We start from the raw sequence: 20488 nt of genomic DNA, 5'->3' as shown, positions 1-20488 counted from the left end.
GCATGTATTCCGTAAATAGTCATACGTGCTTACGGAAAGAACTTGCATGACATCTTTTGACCTACCCTCCCGTGGTAGCGGGGTCCATATTGGAAACTAAGGGATATAAAGGCCTCCTTTTAATAGAGAACCGGAACAAAGCATTAACACATGGTGAATACATGAACTCCTCAAACTACGGTCATTACCGGGAGTGGTCCCGACTATTGTCACTCCGGGGTTGCCGGATCATAACACATAGTAGGTGACTATAACTTGCAAGATCGGATCTAGAACATGGATATAATGGTGATAACATAAACGGTTCAGATCGGAAATCATGGCACCCGAGCCCAAAATGACAAGCATTAAGCATGGCAAAGTCATAGTAACATCAATCTTAGAACAAAGTGGATACTAGGGATCAAGCCCTAACAAAACTAACTCGATTATATGATGAATCTCATCCAACTCCTCACCGACCAGCGATCCTATGAAGGAATTACTCACTCCCAGTGGGGAGCATCATGGAATTGGCGATGGAGAAGGGTTGGTGCTGACGAAGAACGAAGATCCCCCTCTCCGGAGCCCCAAACGGACTCCAAATCTGGCCTCCCGATGAAGAACATGAGGTGATGGCGGCTCCGTCTCGTGGAACATGATAATTCTTTCTCCCTAATTTTTTCTGGAAAATAGGATTTTACAGCGTCGGTGTCAGGGTCTGCGGGGCCACTAGGTGGGGACAACCCACCTGGGTGCGCCAGGATGGGGGGCGCCCTGGTGGCTTGTGCCCACCCGGGTGCCCCCCTCCGTTGGATCTTGGCTCCAGAAATTCTTATTTGTTGTATAAAAAATCCTCGCAAATTTTTCTTCCATTCTGAGAACTTTAGTTGTGCACAAAAAACAACACCATCGTAGTTCTACTGAAAATAGCGTCAGTCCGGGGTTAGTTTCATTCAAATCATGCAAATTAGAGTCCAAAACAAGAGGAAAAGCGTTAGGAAAAGTAGATACGTTGAGACGTATCATAGCGCACCTGTACTAAGCTGCGTTACTGCTATAATTGCCACAACCTTGCCGCCAAGCTAGTTATAGTAGTAGCGCCTTATTACAAACAGCACTACTGCTATTGATCTTAGCAGTAGCGCCTTTTGACAATGCTCACTACTGCTAAGTTTACTCCACTCCTTGCACCTAAATTTAGTACCATCTCGCTCCGCAAAGAGGGTTTTTACCACCTTAAATATGTTACTTCTCAAACTATCACAACCACTTGGTCTTCATTGAACTCTGTGTGTAGAGTTTGTGGCTGCAATATGAGTCTTCTCCGGTTTCTAAACAGGTGAGGACTCATATTGACAATTCAGATTGTACACAAAAAGATCATTGATGATCAATGTATTCTTGATGTTTAATTTTACATGCTTAGACATAGCAGTAGCGCGTTTTAGCAGAAGGCGCTACTGCTACGGGCTTAGCAGTAGCGCTTCTTGGGTGAAAGGCGCTACTGCTAAAGTGTTTAGCAGTAGCGTGTTTCCCTAAAGTGCGCTTCTGCTAAGCCATCCTATCTTCCCCAACTGGCCGCCACTCTCCTCTCTCCACTCACACTCACACTCACTCACTCTCCTCCCTCAATCCCCCCGCGCCGGTCCTCCCTCGCCGGCCGCCCTCGCCCCTGCCGGCCGCCGTCGCCTACCCCTCCTCCCTCTGCGCCGCCATCACCTCCACCTCCTCCCTGTACTCGGTAATCCTCCCCCTCCCCCTCCTGCCCGCCCCTCCTCCTCCTCTGTCCTCCATCCTCCTTGCCCCTCCTCCTTCGTCCTTCGTCCACTCCTTCATTCGCCGCCGGCCGGCCCCTCCTCGCTCCGCCTTCCTCCTCCGTCCTCCTCCCTCCTCCAGTCGCCCCTCCTTCTCCCTCCACCCTCCTCCATCCACAACCCCTCCAGCCTGCTACATTTTGATTTAGTAGGCTAGTTGATATTTTCTTGTTGACATGCAACATTTTGATTTACTTATAGTTTGTAGTTGATATATAACAATTTTGATTTAGTATGATTAACTGATTAGTAAAAATTTAGACATAGTTGATATTTTTTTAGTTGATATAAGCCTCTGGTCATATATAACACTTTGATTTAGGATAGTTTCTAGGGTTTAGTTGATAGTTTCTACTTAACTGAATTGTTACTAGGGTTTTAGTATATTATTTTTAGACATAGTTGATAGTTTCTACTTAACTGAATTATTACTAGGGTTTTAGTATATTATTTTTAGACATAGTTGATAGTTTCTAGTGATACTCAAACTATTTACTCATTTGGTAGAATGAACATGTCATATTTGTTAATACTATCAGATACATATTGTCAGGACCGATTTTCGGGATATTAATTTCCCAGAAAATGGCCCTTGTGCTCACCAGCCCCAGGATTACTGTTAACTGATGAGGCACCAACTTGATACAGAAATTCCAAGCAAAGTACAAAATATGTAGTACAAGACCATTGTGGCCTATGAGTACAACAAATGGTTTCTAGTGGTTGATGGCGGAAGCGGTTTGTGGTTCATCAGCGTCTATGGGACTCCATTTCCCACAGGAACAGCTGACCTAGATAACTCCTATCTTCGCGAGGCTGCTATCACCGTTGCTTAGGTTCCGGGGCTGTCATCGTAATGCTCCTCTCCAAGCAAGAAATCTGGCCAAGAAAATAGCCAGGGACAAGCCAGTGAATACTTTTGAATGTACTCGCAAACATTATGAACACGGGTATAATACAACGAATGATAATCATGCTCTGAAATATTCTATGATCACAATGTCATTCACGAAATAAACAAAATTCCATGATGCACGCAAGCAGGTTGTTCATATGAATATGCAATAAGGGAGCAGAAATAGAATGCACCGATCGGGTGTCCGAAGCGACGCCTCGAAAGGATAATAATATAAAGCATGCCTCAGTCGGGCGTCTGAGCGACACCACATAAAGGGCTTATAAATAATTTAAAATAACAAGCGTGCCACAGTCGGGCGTCTGAGTGACACCGCATAAAGGGCTTATAAAGTAAACAAATAACAAGCATGCCACAGTCGGGCGTCTGAGCGACACCACATAAAGGGCTTATAAAGTAAACAAATAACAAGCATGCCACAGTCAGGCGTCTGAGCGACACCACATAAAGGGCTTATAAAGTAAACAAATAACAAGCATGCCACAGTCGGGCGTCTGAGCGACACCACATAAAGGGCTTATAAAGTAAACAAATAACAAGCATGCCACAGTCGGGCGTCTGAGCGACACCACAAAAAGGGCTTATAAAAAAGTAATCACAATGAATATCCAGGAGGTAGAACCGTCCCAGGGATACTCAATAATTCAAGTAATAAAAAGGGTTAGTCCAATATAACAATAATCATAATCATCATAAGTCACAAGTCATGATCCATGTTCCGGTTTAGTAGTTTCTCCTCCGAAGACCGTCACTAAGACCGATACTTGACCCATCTCAGACTGTTGTCCTTACCCATGGACACGGCTATTCGAATAGATTTAACCTCTGCAGAGGGTGTACTCTTTACCCACGAGTAACAGATTCCTTTAGTCCATCGGGACTAATTCCATTTACGGTCTTTTAATTGAAAACACACCTGACCTGCACACACCAGCTTAACTTACCGGTGTCTGGAATCACCCACGGCACCTGTCAAGCAAAACTCTAAGTGGGGAGGCTACAACCTCGACTTAGCATGGGATCACAAAATTTATCACGCGCGCTACTAAGGGGTGCCCCCCTCTCCGTCCCAACCGGAAACACCCATGCCCCCGGACCAGGTGGCATGCCTACCGGAGGCCTCCGGTATCTTCCACCATGGCCTCTCTGTACGGTGTGTGCTAGGAAGGGGTTCACAACTTACTGAACCGTACCCTACCTGCGGCAGGGACAAGTGGTAGTACGAAACAAGTATGGGGTTTACTGGAACAAGACTCGATCTACGGCCGACTCAGGAGGTCCAAGTATTCCCTGTATGATTAGCATAACAAATATATTTCAATTAACAGATAGAGTCACTACTCATCATACCTCATCATGCCATACCGGACACACTCATCTTGACGAGGAACTAGGGACAAGCTCGTGTCTACCCAAGACAGAGACTTTCCCGGCTTCCTTCCGGTATGCATGAAAAGCATACGAGGATGATTACTATCACAAGCATATCCATTTCTAACAGCAAAGAATCTTCATTATGCACTCATGCGTATGACTGTATCGTCACATAAAATAACGAGTGCTCCATGTCAAGGTGGTGTTGTAACCGTATCAAACAACACAGAAAAATATTATGCCAGGGTTCAGAATGCTTGCCTTCAAGTTGTGGAGAGGCAGGGTGCATTCCAGAACTTTTGAAAGTTTTCTCCTCTCTCCAAAAATCCTATTTTTGAAAATATTCAAATTAACACATGGTTTCAAAACAGTACAAAAAACTTGTTTGGAAAATTTTCAAATAAATACTAAAATAAACTAGACAGAATTTGAGACAGGTAGGAAAAAGAATCAATGCATTTGGAGTTTTATTTGAAAAGATAAGCCCAGTCAAAGTTTAGTCAACGTTCTGTTTGGATAAAACCAGAAAAAGGAAAACGCATCGGCTAAGAATACGTTTCCAGAGAAGGGGAGACGTACTCACCGGAAATACGCTTCCACCAGAGGGCAAACGTATCAGCCGGGTTGCGCCACTAGCGGCTTGGGCTGGCTCACCGACAGGTGGTCCCCACCTGTCGGGTTCGTCTTCTCCCCTCCGCGCGCGGCTGTGCCAGAGACAGAGGCGAGCTCCGGCGAGGATTGCCGGCGACAACGGGCACCAAACGATGCGCTCTAGATATGCACGTGCTTGGGGGAAGATGGCGCATCCATTGGAGGAGGTTAGGGGAGCGGCGGAGCTCGAGGGCGGGTAGCCCTTCCTTCATGGCGGAGGGGAAGCTTCGGGAGGGGATGAAGCTTTGCACACCTCGACTCCCGGGCAAAATTGAATGCTGGAAAGGATCCTAGGGGTCATGGTGGACCTAATGGTGGTGATAGGGCGAAGGGAGGGGCTTTGGTGGTGTCGGAATAGACAGAAGGGCGGCGGCAAGCGTCTCGGCCGGAGGTGAAGGAGATGGCCTCTTCCGGTCAATCTGTGGCTTGGGGTAGCTCTAAGGAAGGATTGGAGCACTGCTCGATGTCGAGGGGAGTCGGAGAAGGGCCTATATATAGGCGGCGACGTCGGTCCCGTGGCTGCGGATAAGCTCGCCGGCGAACCGTCGTTCTGTTGCTGGCAGGGCGACGTGGTGGAGGCTAGCGGGTTGGGCAGGGCGAGCGGATGAGGATGGACTGTTCTAAGGGGCAGCTGGCGCGCTGGAGTGGCTCGGGCGGCCGTCCATGGCAGAAGCTGTCGGAGCGGCGGTGGCGGCTTGCGGTGGTGGCGCTGTGGAGCTCCAGGAGCGGCTCTGCGGCGAGGGAGGAGTCGGGGCGCGTCGGCTGCGAGTGGGGAGGGGCCAGAACGAGCGCGGGGCAACAGCAGTGGGACGCGGCGACTCGGTGCGCGCGCGTGCAAAACGTGCGCTCTGGGCGCGCCCAGCGCACGCACGCGAGCTGTTCGGCGAAATGCCGTGGCATGCCAGAGGGCTCCAATCCACATGGGGTTTAACAGTGTGGAGCTATAGACTAGCGTAGAGCCCTGAGACATGCTGGTTAGGCAAAGCAAGCAGGTCCAGTGTGCAAACTAAAAATTATGTCAACTCTGACCATGCACACAAGGTGCTTGACAGAATGCTAAGGGCATCTAGGCAACTCTTGGGGTGGCCAAAATCTCCGGATCATAGTCTCTTTAGATGATAAAGAGGGTGGCTAGGTTAGTTTGTCAAAAACAAAAACTTGTTAGTGCAAGTTTTTGAGAAAACCAAATCTGGGCAGAAACTAAAGGCTACTATTGCATGGACTAAAAATACTCCAATGGGTCCACTCTCCTGGACTTAAGGGTTTGGTAGAGTGGTCGATAAGCAGGAAAAAGAATCATGGGTACAAGGGCAAGTTAAAATATGGTTGCAGTAGAAAATACCAAACTGGGCCATAGAGCAAAAGAGGGTGTTTTGCTCAAATTTTTCAAAGAACACCAGTGGGTTTTTGCATAAAGTTGAATAATATACTCCTACTAACATCCCCTAATTTTGGTGGAAGTTTTAAAGAAATATTTAAATAGGTTGTAGTGCAAAAGTGCAATTGGACCAGATTTGAAAACTAGGGGTAAAGCTCAAAATCTCCAAATGACTAAAGGATATTTTTGCATAAAAGTGATTTAGGGACATCATATGTCATCCCCAAATTTTGATGGGATTTTTAAAAGAATTTATCAAAGGGTTGCAGTGCAAATGGGACCCTAAAACTTATGAACACCCATTTTAGAGAACTAAAGCTCAGGGAAAAATAATTATAAAAAATCCCACTGATAAAAGAATTGTTTTATTTGAGAGGGTAAACAAGTCCAGTAAATATAGGAAAGTTTTCACTTGGGGTGAAAACTCCACAACTTAGAAGAAAAGAGAGGTTCTGAGATCAAAAATAAATCCAGAAAAAAAATTTCTTAGCAACATTTTAATAAACAAAACATGGTTAAATTTTGGGGGCGTTACACATATTGATAGAATATATTTTGTTTATGCAGAAATCAAGTGTTTGCCCCTGCCTCATCCCCGCAGTCATCCCCATCGCCGACCCCCTAAGACCTCTAGGTGAGAATAGCCAAATCCTCATGCTGTTGATATAGACGATAATGTGTTGTAAATGTCGATGATGAAAATGCTAGTGCTAGTCGCCATGTCATTGATGTCGATGATGATGCATTCTGAATATAGAGGATGTCTTGGTGTTCTTGTTTGCACTGTACCTCCGAGTGGCCTATGTTTTGCCGGAATGTTGATTCGTTTCCGTTCCGGCATATTTCAGGCGCTCGATATGTCCTGTTTTTGGCAAAGGTCATGCCGATTTTTTTTCATGAATTTTAGCACGACTTGTGCTACAATGTAGGACATATCGAGTGCTTGTGATTTGCCAGAACGGGAATTCAATGATATTTTGGCAAAACATAGGGCATTTTTTCTATGTCATTTCTCGATATATCGCAAAGTGTTTATGAATTTTGTTTTCATAATTAAGCATTTGTTCTCGACGTCGATGATGCCTATCTCGCATCCTCGTCGTCGACTTGGCAGAGGAGGCCTGCTTGATCAGAGGGGCCATGTCCGGGACTGGGCTCCGTCAGGCTGGTACTGGGAGGTGTTACCTTTCGGGGAGCGCAGCTTGGTGAGGAGGTAGCCCTTCGTTGACCCAGACCTTCTTTGGTGGCGGTCGCGTGGGCCAGTGATAGTGGAGAGGCTTTCGTCCACCGCGGAGGTGGTAAATTACCGTGTCAGCGAGGAGGACGAGCACGTCCGTCGCTACATGGTTGCGTTGGAGGGCAGGTTCTCCAATACCTGGCAGGTTCTTCAGGGATCTCACTGGAGCTATGATCCTGTGATGGTTCCTTCTCTTTGGGTGTCCACCGCCCGCGCCGATACCCGTTATTCGCTAGGGTTCTAGTTGTATTAGTGATGTTATATGTATGATACTATTCGAGATGTGTTAGTGATAATATTCGACGATGTACAGACACAAGAGATGATTTAGCTTTGCTTATTGAATGCATGCTAATTTGAATACTAAAACTTGAGATAATTGAATGCTCAAATTGGAGATAATTGAACGACATTTCAGGTTGACTTGAAGTCTGTCGGGACTCCACCAAACATGAGAGAAGAAGAATGTCGACTGTTGTCGTGGGGGTCGTTCCTCCTCTTCTTTCTCGTGATAGACCTTTTGGTAATGCACGGGAAGGAAGGGATGAATGACCATCACCGACGGTTGCAAATGTCAGAGAGGAATCAGTGAGGGAGAGTCTCCACCATATATGATAGGACGAAGAATCCCGACTGTTGTCGTGGGGGTCGTTCCTCCTCTTCTTTCTCGTGATAGACCTTTTGGTAATGCACGGGAAGGAAGGGAGGGATGACCATCACCGACGGTCGCAAATGTCAGAGAGGAATCAGTGAGGGAGTCATCACCATATATGAGAGGACGAAGAATCCCGACTATTTTCGTGGGGGTCGCTTCTCCTTCGTTCCCCTATGCTAGACATTTTAGTGTAATGCACTTGGGGACGAATGGAGGAGCGACCATCACCCATGGTCGAATGTATACACCACGTGAGCTGAGAGTTTTCAAGAAAAGACTCGACAGACCGATAGTCAACCTATGATGAATAATAATGATCTAATTTAGTTTTTATAGTACATATATTTAATTGTACAAGTTTAATCTTTGAATTATGAACATAGGAAATGTCGTCATCGGACGACGAAAGTCTCCCGAGGGAGTGCGACTGGTGCAACGACGACCGGGGTCTGTGCGACAGGCCTCACCTGGACGAAGGTCGACGCTTCAGCATTAAGCTCCAGGAGACCTTCGGTGTTGAAACAGTACGCAATGACAAGTGTTTTTTTCATAATTAAGCACGACTTCTACTACTTAAACGTGTAATTTTCGTCTTTTACAATTAGACTAGCTTATCCCATGCCATGCAAGACGCTATGTCTTGGAGAGGATGGATTTTGAAGATCATGAAAGTATGGAAACAAATAAAATTCACCTAAGGACCCATTATGGTATGGATTTTGATGTAAATCTACACAATTCTGAGAGCGTATCCCATTTTGGTTTCCCGAATTGGGAAGCACTTTGCAAGATGTATGATTTTCATGAGGGTATGCTTGTCACCATGGATCTTGGTGATCCTGACATTGCCCAAGACAATATGGACATTTGGGTCCTTGTTGATACGCTTCCAATTCTACCGTTATGTGAGTTTCTCAAACATAGTTATTAAGTAATTTATATTGTTTATTTCAAAATAGTTGACAGCTTATTTCCATTGATAGCTTATTTTCATTCTTCAAAGAATGTGCGGAAGATGGTAGTCAGAACCTACTACACCGATGGCTCAGAATTAACTTATCAGGAGAAATATCATCTGATCTCATTTATTACTAATCTTGAAAATTACAATATCTATTATCAAACTCCTCCACATTGTGGTCAATACGTGCCACTAGTGCACATGTTGAACTACGGTAACATCCATGGAGATGTCATGGTAAGATTTTTTACTATTACGACATCCATGCATCTTTTGCATAAATTCTTGTAAAACTGAACCACATTGCTAACTACGAAGTTATTTCTATGTTTTTCAACAGAAAATCCCTAAGGATTGTGTGCCTCATCTGATGTTTCTGAAAGGTCGCCTTGATGTTTTGAACTTACGGCCAGGTCATCCTACGAATCACTCCTGTTCATACCGGATTTCTAAAACTGATTAAGACATGACAATCAAAGATTGGAAAATGTATGGTCAATCGTAGGGAGCTACTTGGAAGCAACATTGTGCGAAGCGCAAGAATTTGAGATAGGATAATCTCCATTCTTCATAATGGAGAGTCAGGGCCTATCTTGCTTTATGTTATTTTACCTAAGAGAGGGTAGTAGGTCCTATCAGAGAGAAGTAGGTCCTAGGTACAATGTCTTATTATGTGCTACAATGTGTTAGAGTTGATGATGATGGTGAGGAGTTGTGATTATGACTAGTGAACAACTTACTATATGACGTCTCATTGATGAAATTGGTGATCATGAGGTGGTGTTATATGACAATGATGTATTATGATGATAAGTTGTTAATGATATGATGATGATGATATTTATTATATCATTGGGTGAAAGAAACCGCTGATTAGTTTCAAGTGGATGTCCATCCACTTGAAACTAGTCCACGGTTCTTTCACCCAGTGATGTAATAACTCATTATGATGTAAAAACAATCTCTAAATTGCTACTGTATGAAAACTTGTATAAAGGTGTATGAATAGGAAATGAAATAAAAAAGAAATAGAATACGGGATAATAGTAGTAGCGCGGGCAATGAGACGCGCTACTAGTAATTACCAGTAGCACATTCTGTAGGAAGCGCTACTACTAAGTGGATATAGCAGTAGCGCGGGTGAACCAGCGCTACTGTGAACCTTTAGCTGTAGCGCCATATCAGTAGTGCGGTCTCCCGCGCTACTGATAGGCCAAAAACCTGCGCTAATGCTAGGCTTTTCCCTAGTAGTGCCTTGATGTCATTGGGGTGCCTGTCCAGGACCCTAGGGCGCTTGGTGGCCAACTATTGGGAAACATGGTAGGAAACAAAAAATTCCGTGCCTATGCACACCCAAGATCAATACAAAGATGCATAACGGGCTGGGATCACGATCGTTACCGTCACCGAGTTGCAGCGGAAGATGAACGTGTTGGTGTAGATTGTACTTGGAGTCCCTCGAACTGTCATGAACGATCCCGCGAACTGTCCACGAACAGTCCTTCGAACAGAAGATCAAAAGCATGGTCTCTCTACTTGGTTGCAAGCGTGCAACCTTCACGATCCGGTAGCGCTTCGCCGTCCAGAGCTAATCATCGCCGGAGAACTAGGGGGAGAAGATTAAAACCTCATGGGGCTTGTAATTATGAGGACAAGAGGATTATCATATCTTTAATTAGTAAACTAAGACTAACTAGAACTAGAACTAGAAGAACTAGAGGAGGCTCCAAAACTTGTATGTCCAAAGGGAGGAACTCCTCTAGTATATATAGATTAGAGGGGAGGGGGAGGGTAGCCACCAAGGAGGGAAGGACCCTTCTTGGTGCGCCAACAAAGGGGGAAGATTCCAACTCCTCCCCAAGTAGGATTCGCCCCCCCCCCCCCTACATGGAAAGGGGGCGCCACTTCCTTTTGGGCTTTGGTGGCCCAATTCTCTTTCTCTTATTTTACCTCTTAAGGCCCGTTGGTATTAAATTAAATATAAAAGACTTCTTATAAATACAATACTCTTTTATATATAATTTAACAGCCCCATATACATTTTCCACCTATATATTATTTATCGGTAATACTTCGTATTACCCGATACTGTCCGAAACCCTTCCGGTGACCCCGAAACGCTTCCGGATCCTCTTGAAACTATTTTGAATATTTATGAAATAGTTCCACAAATATATTCTCATCACTCTCATCCTACTAACACTCATCAGATCGTGATTTCTTTAAGATTGTGACCCCTTAGGTTCGGTAGCTCATAGACATGAACGAAACCCCTTCGTTGAATGACCGATAGCGGAACCGTGGACGTCCATATCGATCCCTATGAGCACACGAATGATATTCTAGTGAACCTTTGGTTATCATGTGATGTTACCTTTGCTTCGCGATACTTACCAAAACCCCGGATGCATCGTATCCTCCTGAGTCATCACATTCTCATTATGTCAAAATCCTCGTTACCGATTTTCTTCTTCTTTCTCATTGTCGTGTTCTGGCATCCCCGTGACGTGGTCACCTGTGTCTGGCCAGACGATGATGGATGCTATCACACCGAGAGGGCCCTAAGAATATCTCTCCATCGTCAGAGGAGCAATTCACACTCTCGAGCTATCTAGTCCCTTGTGAAACTTTCCGATGAACCCATAAGTTGTCCTTATGATCACCGTCTTACAGGTGACGTTTGAGCAAACCCAAAGTCGATTGTACGGTAAAAAGTGACTACGATACTCTCATGGTCTAAGGAGAAAAACCATATGTTAACATCTCGTGTTATTACAATTGATTACAGATGATATTATCTCAATTCATAACAAACAAGTTTGGGTCGATTCAATATGCTCGTTCTTCCAAGGAAGTTCAGCTCGTTGCTTTTATTTTACCAAAATTGGAGCCAGGCTCTATCCATTTATTCATTAGACCCAGAAAATCGTAATTTTGGATTCGCTCAGAGATTCTTTCCTTCTTTTTCCCTTGGTCGATACAAGGCCAACAATTCGTGGATCCATGGTTTGGATGAAGCTATGTACCCGGGTAGAGATGATTTGTCTCAATGATGTTCCACTCATCCAAGAATCTGAAACTTCGAACTCGAGGATGCTGGGAACGATCTCTTTTCGGGGAATCACTCCCGTCGAGAGGCCCTTGCAAGGAGCAATCCATTCAGCACTTTCCGATGGGGACCAAAAGCCACTGGGCAAAGGCAAGACGGAAAGCAAGCATTAAGTGAAGAAGCAAGGTCCAAAGAAAGTAGTGTGTCATAATCTCAATGTTGTTTTAGGGCTATCGTTACACTTAGCGATATTCTGAGATCCAGAAACGTGATCACCAACAACACTTGAGCTAGTCTTAGAGGCGAGACTAGGAACCTTTTATTTTTACCATTTATCATTCCACACATGCGTATGAGTTTTCCACTCAATCGCATATTCCAGGATCATAGCAGTTATAGCATAGAATATAGACTCTGTAATTATGAACATGAAAATATAATAATGCAAATATTATTGCCTCTAGGGCATATTTCCAACACCAACACCGCTAGCGCGGCTCTTGGAGTCAACAACATGGATGTCGCGGCAGCGGCCCCGGATCATGGTGCAACGGTTCGTGGGTCTTGTAGGTTCGTGCAACTTGTCTAGGGTTGAGGGGCGGGCGTTCGAGAGGCATTGCGACTCTCTTGAGGGTAGTGGATGTCGGGGTGGCGACCCTGGAAGGTGGTGAAGGAGGACCATGCAGGACATGGTGGTTGTCAGATGCCGGGGTGCGGGCATGGGATGTTGCAACCAATAAATGCCTCATATTCCTCTTGCCTAGTGTGCTTCACTGCAGGAACCCTCGCTGACTTGGAGAAGCCTGTATGTCTGACAGGTGTCTATGCTTGCTTTGTTACATGTGTATAATGCATTCTTTGCACTCTCAATAACTTGACGATTTGATCTGATCAAGTGACCATGATTGTAGTGCTCAACCCATGATTCTATCTTGTAGGTATCATTACCACACAACTTCATGTCCATAAAACTTATAGAACTTCTCAACAGCCTCTAATCCTTCAAATGTCATGCCTAAATTAGGCTTCAAATTCTCTTCACATTCCGGTGTAAAAGACGAACACTTAAACATAAAGAATGAATTAGTAAGCACCGTTGTGTATAAATTACTGAAGTGAATACAACCAGGAAGCAATTGACTCACGGGGAGAGGAACACTTGCTTTCTTTACAGGTGTGGTAAATCTTTCCTCCTCCAACTGCATTTGCAAGCTATTGGTAGATTGCATTGCTGCACAAGCCACAAACAGATACAGAATTAGACTCTGAAACGAGAATCACTCATGTACAGTATATGAAATCCATATTTTGGCCACATCTCATACGCCACCAGCCAATCAAAATCTGGCTGCTCACCTTTTAATAAATTAATAATTTTCTATACTAGTTAGGCAAAGCTATAAGAGAATACGGTCTATTGATCTGGTCAACTCTGCACATGGCCATCCACACCAATTCTATTTCTGCATGTGTGTGTTTGCGTGTTGTGAGTTGTGGCGAGCTAGCTACCTGGTAGTCCCTAGGTGAGGCACCTTAGCTCCAGATCGCTCGGGCATCGGGAGAAAATCAAGTCACCCTGACATGCGTACCTCGCACCAAGAAGTACACGGCGGCCGCGTCAGGAGATCGAGATGAACCCAACTGCAATCGATCAGTATCCTATGTCGTCGGTGTTTAGGGCGCACGGTGAGGTCTCCGTCTTTGTCCGCGGGTCGCCGCCGTAGTGATCGGATCTGCGACGTGGGGTGGGACAGGGGTGCCCGTGCAAATTCGCAGGCCTGACTTACAGAGGTTGCGGGCTTATTTATGAAAAAATACACCGGAATCAGCTCTAACGCGACGATTTAGATCGGACGACTAAAACGATCCGGATGCAGGGATACATGAAACTTGAGGATTCATAGGATACGACGCCTCTATCTATCTATCTATCTATACCTCTATCTATCTATCTATCTATACCTATACTAATTAGCGACTCCCAAGAAATTACCACGTTAATCAGTAATTAAGAGCCGTTAATCTGGTGGGACCGAATTATAACGGTGTAGATTAACCAGTCTATTTTAAGCCCTTTAGTAAAATACGCAATGCAATCTACGTTAATCTTTGTCCCAATTCTGTGTAGGTCATGTCAAAAAAAAAATTCTGTGTAGGTCACGACCTCCCCATCTCCTTGAAAAAAAAAAATCTTTCTAAAGCCCACAATCTTTGATGGTTGTAAACGTAGAATACATGGAAGACTCGATCCTAATCTAGATCGTATTGTGTAGGTCACAAACTCCCCATCTCCTTCCCCTAAAAAAACTGCCCATCTCCTTCCCCTAAAAACGAACTCCCCATCGCCTCATCTCAGAAAATAAAAAACCCTCTCACACACGCCGCCGCCGCAGCAGAAGCAGCCGCCGTGTTCGCCTCGCTGCATACAGCCAGTCGATCATAGCAATCTTTCCATATGCTTAATACGTACCCTCATGCCTTCAAACTTTCCAAGCGCTTAATCCCCTCATGCGCTCAAACTTTATCCGTGCGATTTCCCGGATCTTCGTTTCTCTTTGTGTTGTGGCGGCCGTTGTGCGAGTCAGCGTGCTTGAGCGCGTCAGGTTCGGTTTCAAGGTGCAGTGATGGAGTATGATGCTATTGGCTTGCTGCCTACTTCTAGGTATCATGTCAGCCTGCTGAAGGAGAGTTTGTGGTTGCCTGCAAATTTTATCCGAATTTTTATTTTTCATTGATGTTCGTCTTCAGGCTTGGTTTGGGGCTCCTTCAAGTCTTGATCCATGGCTAGGTCTGCATGCTGGATTGAATTTCCATGCCCTTAATCCCCAATCTGATTGCACATCTCATTTGTTCATTTGTTCAAGCTTTAACCATGTAATTTCCCAGATCTTCGTTCTCTGCGTTGTGGTAGCTGCTGTGAGTTCGGGCCGGAGTAACCCCATCGCCGGCAATGCACGGGATGCATGGCAGCCTAGAAGCAGGTTCGGTTGTAGATGACAGGCTCAAATACATTCTCGGCCATAGCATAAGAACCAAGCATGTCATGGATGCATGCATAGATATGTACAGGGGTGAAACGTGATCAGCGAGCCAGGATGCCAGACGGTTTAATTAGAATTGATAGGCGCAATCATATCTTTCAACTAATCTATATATCTTCCACTTCCACATTTATCTTTTATTCTGCACCAGATGGAACTGGAATCGATGTAAAAAATATTGGGGATGCTGGTGCTGAATTAAGTAAGATGTTTAGGAGATATCTGGGTTAGTGGATATGCATCATAAATAATGAATGCTGACATGATGAGTTCTCCTTCACAATTTGCTCGGATTTTCAGGTATTAAGTAAGATGTTTAGGAGATATTTGTGTTAGCGCATATGCATCATAAAAAATGTATGTATACATGTTGAGTTCTCCGTCACAATTTGATCAGATTTTCTGGTCTTCGATGAAGCTCCGGCTATTTCTTCTTCTGATATTCGTTCTTCATGTAGTTTTCCTCTATAGTTACTAACCTTCTGTAGTTTTCCTCGATAGTTACTAACCTATACAATAGATTTTGTACCATGTTCATTACCTAATCAGATTTGACCTTGACGTACATGAAGATTGGAGACAAAGTTGTACAGCAAGACGCATAAGGAGTTGCTTCTAGCATGTTGATCTGTACCTCTGGCGTAGTACAGGTGCATTGAGTCATGGTTCAGAGTCTGGTGAGCGCTGATCCAATTGCCTACACCAGGTTTGATCTGGGGACCTTTACATTTCGACAGATATTTCTCCTAGAGTTTCAAAAACCAGAGGGATACAATATACAATACACATTACTTATATATACAAATTAAATTGAAGGTCGTCATTTAAGTTGCGTGTTCTTTTGTTTGCATTGAAGTCCCATTTTTTGTATTTTTTGCATTATATTGAAGAAGAAATAGATTTTGTACGATGATCATTACCTAATCAGATTTGACCTTGGCGTACATGGAGATTGGAGACAAAGTTTTACGGCAAGACACCCGAGCAGTTGTTTCTAGCATCTTGATCTGCACCTCTAGAGAGGTCCAAGTGCATCGGCTCATGGTTTAGAGTCTGGTGGGCGCCTGTCCAATTGCCTACGCCAAATTTGATCTGGGGACCTTTACATTTTGACAGATTTTTATCCAAGAGGTTCAAAAACTAGAGCGATACAATATGCAGTAGACATTACTTATATAAAAATTAAATTGTAGGTCACCATTTAAGTTGTGTGTTCTTCTTTTTGTATCGAAGTCCCATTTTTTTGTATTTTCCCCACAATATTGAAGAAGAAACTAACGTCCCTAGAGGTATTTAATACAATTAACCGTGGGGCCCATGCTTATTCTATACTAATTAGCGACTCCCAAGAAATTACCACGTTAATCAGTAATTAGGAGCCGTTAATCCGGTGGGACCGAATTATAACGGTGTAAATTAACCAGTCTATTTTAAGCCCTTTAGTAAAATACGCAATGCAATGTACGTTAATCTTTGTCCCAATTCTGTGTAGGTCATGTCAAAAAAAAAATTCTGTGTAGGTCACGACCTCCCCATCTCCTTCAAAAAAAAAATCTTTCTAAAGCCCACAATCTTTGATGGTTGTAAACGTAGAATACATGGAAGACTCGATCCTAATCTAGATCGTATTGTGTAGGTCACAAACTCCCCATCTCCTTCCCCTAAAAAAACTGCCCATCTCCTTCCCCTAAAAACGAACTCCCCATCGCCTCATCTCAGAAAATAAAAAACCCTCTCACACACGCCGCCGCCGCAGCAGAAGCAGCCGCCGTGTTCGCCTCGCTGCATACAGCTGGTCGATCATAGCAATCTTTCCATATGCTTAATACGTACCCTCATGCCTTCAAACTTTCCAAGCGCTTAATCCCCTCATGCGCTCAAACTTTATCCGTGCGATTTCCCGGATCTTCGTTTCTCTTTGTGTTGTGGCGGCCGTTGTGCGAGTCAGCGTGCTTCAGCGCGTCAGGTTCGGTTTCAAGGTGCAGTGATGGAGTATGATGCTATTGGCTTGCTGCCTACTTCTAGGTATCATGTCAGCCTGCTGAAGGAGAGTTTGTGGTTGCTTGCAAATTTTATCCGAATTTTTATTTTTCATTGATGTTCGTCTTCAGGCTTGGTTTGGGGCTCCTTCAAGTCTTGATCCATGGCTAGGTCTGCATGCTGGATTGAATTTCCATGCCCTTAATCCCCAATCTGTTTGCACATCTCATTTGTTCATTTGTTCAAGCTTTAACCATGTAATTTCCCAGATCTTTGTTCTCTGCGTTGTGGTAGCTGCTGTGAGTTCGGGCCGGAGTAACCCCATCGCCGGCAATGCACGGAATGCATGGCAGCCTAGAAGCAGGTTCGGTTGTAGATGACAGGCTCAAATACATTCTCAGCCATAGCATAAGAACCAAGCATGTCATGGATGCATGCATAGATATGTACAGGGGTGAAACGTGATCAGCGAGCCAGGATGCCAGACGGTTTAATTAGAATTGATAGGCGCAATCATATCTTTCAACTAATCTATATATCTTCCACTTCCACATTTATCTTTTATTCTGCACCAGATGGAACTGGAATCGATGTAAAAAATATTGGGGATGCTGGTGCTGAATTAAGTAAGATGTTTAGGAGATATCTGGGTTAGTGGATATGCGTCATAAATAATGAATGCTGACATGATGAGTTCTCCTTCACAATTTGCTCGGATTTTCAGGTATTAAGTAAGATGTTTAGGAGATATTTGTGTTAGCGCATATGCATCATAAAAAATGTATGTATACATGTTGAGTTCTCCGTCACAATTTGATCAGATTTTCTGGTCTTCGATGAAGCTCCGGCTATTTCTTCTTCTGATATTCGTTCTTCATGTAGTTTTCCTCTATAGTTACTAACCTTCTGTAGTTTTCCTCGATAGTTACTAACCTATACAATAGATTTTGTACCATGTTCATTACCTAATCAGATTTGACCTTGACGTACATGAAGATTGGAGACAAAGTTGTACAGCAAGACGCATAAGGAGTTGCTTCTAGCATGTTGATCTGTACCTTTGGCGTAGTACAGGTGCATTGAGTCATGGTTCAGAGTCTGGTGAGCGCTGATCCAATTGCCTACACCAGGTTTGATCTGGGGACCTTTACATTTCGACAGATATTTCTCCTAGAGTTTCAAAAACCAGAGGGATACAATATACAATACACATTACTTATATATACAAATTAAATTGAAGGTCGTCATTTAAGTTGCGTGTTCTTTTGTTTGCATTGAAGTCCCATTTTTTGTATTTTTTGCATTATATTGAAGAAGAAATAGATTTTGTACGATGATCATTACCTAATCAGATTTGACCTTGGCGTACATGGAGATTGGAGACAAAGTTTTACGGCAAGACACCCGAGCAGTTGTTTCTAGCATCTTGATCTGCACCTCTAGAGAGGTCCAAGTGCATCGACTCATGGTTTAGAGTTTGGTGGGCGCCTGTCCAATTGCCTATGCCAAATTTGATCTGGGGACCTTTACATTTTAACAGATTTTTATCCAAGAGGTTCAAAAACTAGAGCGATACAATATGCAGTAGACATTACTTATATAAAAATTAAATTGTAGGTCACCATTTAAGTTGTGTGTTCTTCTTTTTGTATCGAAGTCCCATTTTTTTGTATTTTTCCCCACAATATTGAAGAAGAAACTAACGTCCCTAGATGTATTTAATACAATTAACCGTGGGGCCCATGCTTATTCTATACTAATTAGCGACTCCCAAGAAATTACCATGTTAATCAGTAATTAGGAGCCGTTAATCTGGTGGGACCGAATTATAACGATGTAGATTAACCAGTCTATTTTAAGCCCTTTAGTAAAATACGCAATGCAATGTACGTTAATCTTTGTCCCAATTCTGTGTAGGTCATGTCAAAAAAAAAATTCTGTGTAGGTCACGACCTCCCCATCTCCTTCAAAAAAAAAATCTTTCTAAAGCCCACAATCTTCGATGGTTGTAAACGTAGAATACATGGAAGACTCTATCCTAATCTACATCGTATTGTGTAGGTCACAAACTCCCCATCTCCTTCCCCTAAAAAAACTGCCCATCTCCTTCCCCTAAAAACGAACTCCCCATCGCCTCATCTCAGAAAATAAAAAACCCTCTCACACACGCCGCCGCCGCAGCAGAAGCAGCCGCCGTGTTCGCCTCGCTGCATACAGCTGGTCGATCATAGCAATCTTTCCATATGCTTAATACGTACCCTCATGCCTTCAAACTTTCCAAGCGCTTAATCCCCTCATGCGCTCAAACTTTATCCGTGCGATTTCCCGGATCTTCGTTTCACTTTGTGTTGTGGCGGCCGTTGTGCGAGTCAGCGTGCTTGAGCGCGTCAGGTTCGGTTTCAAGGTGCAGTGATGGAGTATGATGCTATTGGCTTGCTGCCTACTTCTAGGTATCATGTCAGCCTGCTGAAGGAGAGTTTGTGGTTGCCTGCAAATTTTATCCGAATTTTTATTTTTCATTGATGTTCGTCTTCAGGCTTGGTTTGGGGCTCCTTCAAGTCTTGATCCATGGCTAGGTCTGCATGCTGGATTGAATTTCCATGCCCTTAATCCCCAATCTGTTTGCACATCTCATTTGTTCATTTGTTCAAGCTTTAACCATGTAATTTCTCAGATCTTCGTTCTCTGCGTTGTGGTAGCTGCTGTGAGTTCGGGCCGGAGTAACCCCATCGCCGGCAATGCACGGGATGCATGGCAGCCTAGAAGCAGGTTCGGTTGTAGATGACAGGCTCAAATACATTCTCGGCCATAGCATAAGAACCAAGCATGTCATGGATGCATGCATAGATATGTACGGGGGTGAAACGTGATCAGCGAGCCAGGATGCCAGACGGTTTAATTAGAATTGATAGGCGCAATCATATCTTTCAACTAATCTATATATCTTCCACTTCCACATTTATCTTTTATTCTGCACCAGATGGAACTGGAATCGATGTAAAAAATATTGGGGATGCTGGTGCTGAATTAAGTAAGATGTTTAGGAGATATCTGGGTTAGTGGATATGCATCATAAATAATGAATGCTGACATGATGAGTTCTCCTTCACAATTTGCTCGGATTTTCAGGTATTAAGTAAGATGTTTAGGAGATATTTGTGTTAGCGCATATGCATCATAAAAAATGTATGTATACATGTTGAGTTCTCCGTCACAATTTGATCAGATTTTCTGGTCTTCGATGAAGCTCCGGCTATTTCTTCTTCTGATATTCGTTCTTCATGTAGTTTTCCTCTATAGTTACTAACCTTCTGTAGTTTTCCTCGATAGTTACTAACCTATACAATAGATTTTGTACCATGTTCATTACCTAATCAGATTTGACCTTGACGTACATGAAGATTGGAGACAAAGTTGTACAGCAAGACGCATAAGGAGTTGCTTCTAGCA

General features: G+C 43.8%; 1 long non-coding RNA gene across 1 annotated transcript; it reads right to left on the bottom strand.

The window, feature by feature from the left end:
• Positions 1-12761: 12761 nt before the first annotated feature.
• On the bottom strand, positions 12762-13773 carry LOC123100432 (uncharacterized). The gene is made up of 3 exons (XR_006448398.1): positions 13607-13773; positions 13163-13248; positions 12762-13081 (listed from the first exon to the last, which is right to left on the bottom strand). It is a non-coding gene; the product is annotated as an uncharacterized lncRNA (long non-coding RNA).
• Between the last annotated feature and the right edge of the window lie 6715 nt (positions 13774-20488).

This window comes from Triticum aestivum, chromosome 4D, assembly GCF_018294505.1.
Source record: "Triticum aestivum cultivar Chinese Spring chromosome 4D, IWGSC CS RefSeq v2.1, whole genome shotgun sequence".
Classification (NCBI taxonomy): Eukaryota; Viridiplantae; Streptophyta; class Magnoliopsida; order Poales; family Poaceae; genus Triticum; species Triticum aestivum.
Note: the sequence above shows the minus strand (reverse complement) of the source record. Positions and strands in the feature narration are given on the sequence as shown.